Raw genomic sequence first — 8,823 nt, 5'->3', positions numbered from 1 at the left:
GCCTGCTGCTGCTGGGCTGCACAGGGAGGAGGCCCAGGTAAGTCTCCCTCTTTTATTTTTGTTTTCTATTTTTTTCTGACATTTGTTTTGATTTAATTAAAATATTAAATCATTTAATTACCTTATGCCAATTTTTGCAGGAGCTAACTATATTATCCCAGAGCTCCTTTATAAATGGCATAATTTTTGGACATATATTAATATATATAACTAATATATTTCCAATGCAAATACTTATGCATTAATTCCAATGCCCAAAATAAATACCTATGAGCTCTTAAAAATATTGGTTTGATTTTTATCTCTGTCCAATATTTTCAGAGAGCAACATGAGCATTTTCTTGGACCCTTTTGGAGAAATTTTTATTTGGGTCATTTTCAAAATGATTCTGAGGGTTCCACCAATCCTCATTTCAAATTTAAATGAAAATTTAAACATGATGCACAAATGACTAGCTAGTCTAGGTCATACCAGACTAGGGATGTGACAACTCGCCCCCACTTGAAAGAATCTCGTCCCGAGATTCAGGGGTCGACGGAAAGAAAGCGGGGTACTCCAGTCGAAGACGATCTTCTCGCTCCCAAGTAGCTTCTCTCTCGGAATGATGAGACCACTGAACTTTGAGAAACTTGACGTTCTGACGTCGGGTAACACGCTCGGCTTGATCAAGAATGCGAAATGGGTACTCTCGGTATGTGAGGTTATCTTGGAGATCAAGCGTTTCGTGGTCCACTCCGCGGATGGGATCCGAGAAGCAACGCCTGAGTTGAGAGACGTGGAAGACATCATGAACTCGAGAAAGATGTGGGGGTAGTTCCAATTGGTAGGCAACCTCTCCTTGTTTAGCGAGAATACGAAAAGGACCAATGTAACGAGGAGCCAACTTGCCCTTGATACCGAAACGATGGGTACCCTTCAAGGGAGTAACCCGAAGGTAAGCCTGGTCGCCAATTTCATAAGTCATATCCTTATGATGACGATCGTACTGGCTTTTCTGATGAGACTGGGCTGTTTTCAAATTCTCACGAATGATGCGAACTTGCTCTTCTGCCTCCTGGATCATGTCCGGTCCAAAGAATTGTCTTTCACCGGTTTCTGACCAGTTCAAAGGTGTTCGACATCTCCGTCCATAGAGAACCTCAAAAGGAGCTTTCTTGAGGCTGGATTGATAGCTATTGTTATAAGCAAACTCGGCAAAAGGAAGACATTTCTCCCAATCCATACCGAATGAGATAACGCAAGCTCTAAGCATGTCTTCAAGAATTTGGTTGACCCGTTCCACCTGACCACTCGACTGAGGGTGGAAAGCGGTACTGAAGGAAAGATGGGTTCCCATGGCAGTTTGGAAACTCTCCCAGAAATGAGAAGTGAAAAGACTGCCACGGTCCGAATTTATCTCTAGTGGAACACCATGGAGTGATACTATTCGAGAAATATATAAGTCAGCAAGCTGACTAGCAGTGATATTTTCTCGAACAGGAAGGAAGTGAGCCACTTTGGAAAGACGATCAACGACTACGAAGATAGCATTATTCCCTCTCTTGGTCCTGGGAAAGCCGGTGATGAAGTCCATACCAACTTTATCCCATTTCCATTCAGGAATAGCTAAAGGCTGAAGGGTGCCAGCAGGTCTTTGATGCTCTGCCTTAATGCGACGACAAACGTCACATTTAGCAATGAACTCAGCGATTTCTCTCTTCATCCTAGTCCACCAGAACCTCTGGCGTAGGTCCTGATACATCTTAGTACTACCGGGATGAATCGTGAGAGGAGATTCATGCGCCTCCTTGAGAATCAATTGTCGAAGATGTTGCTTCTTGGGGACCACCAGGCGGTTCCCAAAGAAAACAACACCTCGATCATCTATAGAGAAACTACCAGCAATACCCTTGGCAAGGTTTCTCCTGATCCGGGTAATCCCCGTATCATGCTTCTGGGCTTCTATGATAAGATCCACAAGAGTAGGTTTCGCCACCAAGGTAGAAAGGAATCCGTGAGGAGCAATGTGAAGATTAAGCTTACAGAATTCCTCATGGAGAAGTGGTTGGCCTTGCTGCAACATGAGATTGTTGCAATAGGATTTACGACTTAGAGCATCAGCCATGACATTGGCTTTGCCTGGGGTGTAGGTAATCCCTAGATCATAATCTGTGATTAACTCCAACCAACGTCGTTGCCTGAGGTTCAGATCCGGTTGGGTGAAGATATACTTGAGACTCTGGTGATCGGTGTAGATCTCGCAACGTTTACCAAGGAGGTAATGTCGCCAGGTCTTGAGTGCATAGACTACGGCTGCAAGCTCTAGATCATGTGTAGGATAATTATCCTCATGTGGATGCAACTGTCGAGATGCATAGGCAATCACATGACGATCCTGCATAAGAATGCAACCTAGTCCCTGTTGTGAGGCGTCGCAGTAGATAATAAAGTCTTTAGTGAAATCCGGTGGCACAAGTATGGGAGCAGAAGTCAGGCGTCTTTTCAGATCCTGAAAACTGTACTCACACTGTGGGGACCACTCGAACTTTTTATCTTTCTTGAGAAGTTCCGTGAGGGGTTTGGCTACTTTGGAGAAATTTTCAACAAAGCGGCGACAATAGCTGGCTAGACCAAGGAAACTCCTAACTTGTTTAACGGTCTCAGGTGGAGTCCAATCGAGAACAGCCTGAACTCTCTCGGGATTGACAGCAATGCCCTTACCAGAGATTACGTGGCCTAAGTAGGTCACTTCTGGCAACCAAAATTCACACTTGGAGAACTTGGCATAAAGGCGGTGCTCTCTGAGTTTTTCTAACACAAGTCTAAGATGTTCGGCATGCTCTTCCTCGTTCTTCGAGTAAATAAGAATGTCATCGAGGTAAACCACGACGAACTTATCTAAGTACTCCATGAAGATCGAGTTCATCAGGCGGGAGAATGTAGCTGGAATGTTAGTTAGACCAAAGGACATGACGGTGTACTCGTACTGGCCATAACGAGTGACAAAAGCTGTCTTGGGAATGTCCCCGTTTCTGATTTTGATTTGGTGGTATCCTAACCTCAAATCCATCTTGGAGAAGACTGAGGATCCAGCGAGCTGATCATACAGGTCGTTGATCCTGGGGAGCGGATACTTGTTCTTTATCATGACCAAATTAACGGGACGATAATCTACAACCATCCGGTCCGTACCGTCTTTCTTCTTAACAAAGAGGACGGGGCAAGCCCAAGGAGAAGAACTAGGATGGATGAAACCCTTTTGCAAGGACTCATCAAGTTGTTTCTTAAGCTCGGCTAGTTCTAAGGGTGCCATCTTGTAAGGTCTCCGGGAGATTGGAGCTGTTCCTGGGATAAGATCTATGACGAACTCTACATCTCTGTCAGGTGGAACACCTGGAAGTTCCTCTGGAAAGACATCCGGAAAGTCACGGACTACCGGGATATCTTCAAGGTCTGGAAGAGGGCTGGCATTAAGAGAATAGAGCTGACGCTTTGCAACTCTAGTGGAGACAGTGACTATTTTGCCAGATGGGTGTGTAAGCTGAACAGATCTGGTGTAACAATCAACCTTGGCATGATGAGCTGTCATCCGGTCCATACCCAAGATGATGTTAATATCTGAGGACTTGAGGGCTACAAGTGATGCAAGGAATACAAGTCTGTCAACAAGGATTTCATTACCATGGCTGATTCTGGTGGTCTGCCATCTAGACCCTGGGGTTTGGATTTCAAGCGGAGTTGGCATATCACAAAATGACATGTCGTGCAAACGAGCATAGCCTTCAGAAATGAAGGAGTGAGATGCTCCAGTATCGAATAGAACCGATGCTGGATGACAGTTGACAAGGAGTGTACCAAGAACGACATCCGGATCATCATGAGCGTCTTTAGCTGGGACGTGATGCACACATCCACGTTTAGTGGGGGCTGACTTGACACTGATCATCTTGTGTGATGGCTTAACACAGCCAACAGTCTTCTCGGCCTTGGGTGGAGCATGACTAGTCTGAGAGCAGTCACGTGCATAGTGTCCTGGCTTCCCGCATGTGAAGCAAGTTCCCGAGGTTAGACATGGACCCGCACTGACAAACGGTCTACCAGTAGGCCTGGGTGGAACATACGACTGAGCTGGGGGAGGCACCACATAGGATGGCCTCGGTGCATAACCGGAAGGAAGAGCGGAGTTTGGAACCCAAATCCGGCGCTTCTGAGAACTAGAACCGGAGGAAGATCCCAAATCACGGGTGTGCTTACGAGACTCCTCGTAAGTGAGCTGAGCTGTCTCTGCATTAATGGCCTTGTTCACAAGAGCTTGGAATGTATCACAATGATGCAGGTGGAGATCACGACGCAACTTGGGGTTGAGACCCTTCCGGAACCTAGCCTGCTTCTTGGCGTCCGTGGACACTTCTTCTGTGGCATAGCGGGCAAGGTTCTCGAACTCTCTGTTGTAAGCATCAACAGCCATCTCATTCTGGGTGATACTACAGAACTCTTCTCTCTTGCGATCAAGGAGGGCCTGGGGAATGTGATGCTCGCGAAAAGCCTCGATGAAATCTCTCCAGTTAGGAATCTGGCCAGCTGGAAGCATAGCCTCATAGTTCTGCCACCAAAGACTAGCAGGACCCTCCAGGTGGTATGTGGCATAGGTGACCTTGTCATCTTCAGCTACGTTCGCGGAACGCAGCTTATGAGTGATGCTACGGAGCCAGTCATCTGCATCGAGTGGCTCGATGGAATGATGAAAGGTAGGTGGGTGCAGGCGAATGAAGTCATGAATGGTAGCAGACTTATTGGACTGATGTGCGGTGTTCTCCTCGATACGTGCCAACAAACGGTTAGACTCACGCTTGTTCCTCTCCATTTCTAACATGAACTCTGCCAACGAAGACGGGTCGGGAGGATCCTCATTCCTACCATCTCCATGGTTCTGGCTACGAATAATAGAACTTGATGACATCCTGAGAAACGAAACCAAGGACGGAATCAGCATCAATCTATAGGCTATAGAATGTAGGACAAGGGATTAGTATCACTCGAACTCCTAGGGAAATTCCGGCAGCATAACGACAGTAAAAATGCTCAGAATGAGACATCCTACAAAAAATGGGGTGGTAACATACTCATCATCATCACTCAAGGTTCTGAGATGGTACTAAACAGACTACACCGGAAGTACTCGAAAACTGGGGTATGACTCTGATCAACCAATCCTATGGGACTACGGAGTAGTAACACGTGATCCTGATAGACGGAAGAGAAGCCTAGTTCCTTAATCCCGTCGGAAAGATAGGATGACTCAGATCAGAAGGCCATGAGGTAAAGGAGTAAAAAGAGCCTTACGTTCCTTCCCACAATCAATTCCCTTACATAACTAAAGAATTTCTAGACTCAACTTCGACCAGTTTGGCTTGGTAATCCTACAGGCAGTCAGGCTCTGATACCAGCGCTGTCAGGACCCCGACTCAATGCCACATCGATCTAGCATGTAACACCTCATATCACTTTGCGGCCTCACGCACGGTATCCCCACGGGTGTCGCCTTACCTTTGCCCGGGACCGTTTGCGCATTTTGGCACACGTATATGATGGTGTCGCTAGCATCCATATGATAAAGAGCCCGGGCTGACATGGCTAGTCGTAAACCCAAAGTGGCACTAACTTACAGGGACAGGCATCCATGACCCAGCATCGAACGTGTCGGTCATCAACGAGTGAATCCAGGCTGTAGCACTGGGCTAACAGGACTCCGGTGAACCGGGCTGTAGCGGGCTAGCAGGACTCCGGTATTCATCGCGTGACATTTCCCCGAAGGGACAGACACAGGATCGAAGAAGGACACATGCCGGCCTGCCTAAGCGTTCCGGAGCAGTAGCAAGCTACCAGGCCTCAGTGGAAGCACTAGGAGACATTTCCCGGTAAGAGAGGCTACTAAGAATAAACAACTAGATAGTCAGATCCCACACATAGCAATACACATTACACGTACGCATAACATGCAAGTATGTGCTGTACAACATGGCATCACAGCATAACTCAACAATCATATAGATAAAGGCTCAGAAGAGCCATCATAGCATTTATTGCAAACAGGGGTCACAAAACTCATCATACAAAGCATACAAGCAACAAGCGGAAGCATTACATGTCTGGGTATAGACATCTACAAATGAAAAAGGCTGAAGAGCCTGACTATCTACAACATCCGATCAAGATCGTAGCTGAGGTACTAGCTACTAGTCGAAGTCCATGAGAACCCTAGTAAGACCGAAGTCTCTGCTGCAAAAACATAAATAAAGCAACATGAGTACAAAGGTACTCAACAAGACTTACATCAGATCCTATCATACATGCATTTGTATCAAGAGGGTAATGTGGGGTTTAGTTGCAGCAAGCCAGCTTTGACTCTGTGGCTATCCTGTTCTACGACTACCAGAAACTCTGGAGGTGAGACAACGTACACGAGTCCACTAATCACCATACAATACACTACTATGGATTCATCCCCGTCTCCCTACGAGAAGGCCATCCATAGCACTCACACTTGTTTTGAGCATTTTAGAGTATCCACTTCAAGTTGTCTATGTACCATGTAAGCATCCAAGAAGTCCATAACCGCGGACCCGGCTATTCGAATAGATCATGTTAACCCTGCAGGGGTGTACTTCTTCACACACGCTCTCGCCACTTACCGCCATGTACACGTCATGTATCTCATCAACCTTCAAGCGGAAGCCTGGCGAGGGTGTCGGCCACGACCTGACTAACCACACAAGACTCTAGTCCAGGTTTATCGCCTATTCGGGTTCCACCCGCAAGGAGATCCGGCCGGGGTGTCGCTTACGGCCCCAAACGATGTGTACAGGGTTCCCGAGCCCACCATCCGGTGCCACTCGGTACACCAGGCCACGTGTGCCTAGTCTGTCCCAAGCCCACCCTGCTGGGTGCCACTTGGTAGAAAAATAGCACTACCTACAAACACTAGAAACTAGTTGCGACTCCTGGACGGAGACCAAGTTGGTTAATAAGTCGAGAGGGGTCGAGTTACCGGAACCCAATGTGTGGTAGTATCGAGTCATTGGACAACATACATAGAACTCAGTGCTTAAGGACGGTTCCAGTGAGACAACCCACCATGTACTCCTACATGGCCTCTCACCGCTACCTTTACCAAATCGTGTTCACACACTTCACTCTCAGCATCAAAACATATCGTAACACTCCAATTCATTCCCAATGAATCAGACCTGACACAACTCTAAGCAATAGCAGGCATAGCATGGTAGGAACACAACATGGCTCAATCAACTCCTACACATGCTAGTGGGTTTCAACTATTTACTGTGGCAATGACAGGTCATGCAGAGGAATGGGTTCAACTACCGCAGCACAAAGTAGCAGATGAATCGTTGTTGTCCTAATGCAATAACTGAGAGCAGGAGCGAGAGAGTAGGGTTTTATCGAAATGAACAAGGGGGTTTGCTTGCCTGGTAAATCAACAGAGGAGGCACTGCTTCACAGACAGGTACTCTGGAACAGCTCCGGAGCAGGACCTATCGAGAAGGAACGGTGCCGGCAATCAGTACACAAACATATGCAACAATATGATGCATGAACATGGCATGAAGATGTGATGTTGTTTGAGCTAATGCAACTAGTAATCATTTGGTTTGAAGTCCAATTGAACCATAAGCCCAAATGCAATTCTAAATTAAGTCTCTTATATATGCCATAATGTGTTTTCTCATATTCAGCATGTATAAGTTGGTTTGTCATGCATGAAACTAGTACAGATGGAAAGATTGCATTTTTCTGATAATTTTTCATATATAAATTATTTTAATCTGAGCTACGGTTGAATTGATATGAATTTTTGAAGTTTAAATCAATTTCTGGAATTTCCTGATTTAATTTAATCCCAGAAATCATATTATTGTGCCAGCATGACGTCAGCACGACATCAGCAATCAACTGCGGCTGATGGGGTCAAACCTGACGTGTGGGGTCCACACGTCAGTGACAGGGGGTTAAATAGGGGGTTAATTTAATCCTATTTAAAAGTTAGTGGCGCTGGGGCCCACTGTCAGCCTCGGGGGGGTTAATTAAGCGGTGATTAGCACTAAGCTAATCACCTGATGGGCCAGGCCCACATGGCGGGGCTTAGGCAACGGGGCTCGCCGCCGGCGACCTCTGGACGCGGCGGAGTCCGTGCCACAGGCCACGGGGACGGCGTCTGAGAGCACCGGGGCGTAGCCCGGGCTCTCGCGCATCTGGAGGGGCAGGTGGGAGGAGCTGGGGAGGCCGGAGCTCGCTGGAGCAAAGCTCGCGGCGGCGGCCGGAGCTCGGCTTCGAGCGGGAACAGGCCGCGGGGCACGGGGAGGCCACCTGAGGGGCTCGGCGGCACCCTCGTGGCACCGGGAGCACGCTGGGATGCTCGGTTTGGGCGGAGGCGGGCCGAGACGGCGACGACGACATGGACGGCGGCGAGAGGCTTCGGCCGTGGTGGGGAACGGCGCTACAGCGCGGAAACGAGGGGGAGAAGAGAGGGGAACGGTGGCGGAGCTCACCGCGGACCCAGCGAAGGCGTCAGCGGGCTCGGGGACGTCCTGCGTGCGGCGAATCGACGGCGGTGGTGGTCGGAGCCCGAGGTGGAAGACGACGGGGACGGCGGCTCCACAGGGCGTCCGGCATCTTGTGGCTTGACGGGGAGCTTCAGGGCGAGGGGGCGGAGCTCCTGCGCGTGTCGGGGAGGCGAGGGGAGGCCGGTGGCGGCGGCTATGGCGAACGGCGGCGATCGACGCGTTCGGACACGGGGGAGAGAGAGTGAGGGAGAGGAGAGGAAG

This window comes from Triticum dicoccoides, chromosome 3A (genome assembly GCF_002162155.2).
Source record: "Triticum dicoccoides isolate Atlit2015 ecotype Zavitan chromosome 3A, WEW_v2.0, whole genome shotgun sequence".
Classification (NCBI taxonomy): Eukaryota; Viridiplantae; Streptophyta; class Magnoliopsida; order Poales; family Poaceae; genus Triticum; species Triticum dicoccoides.
Note: the sequence above shows the minus strand (reverse complement) of the source record.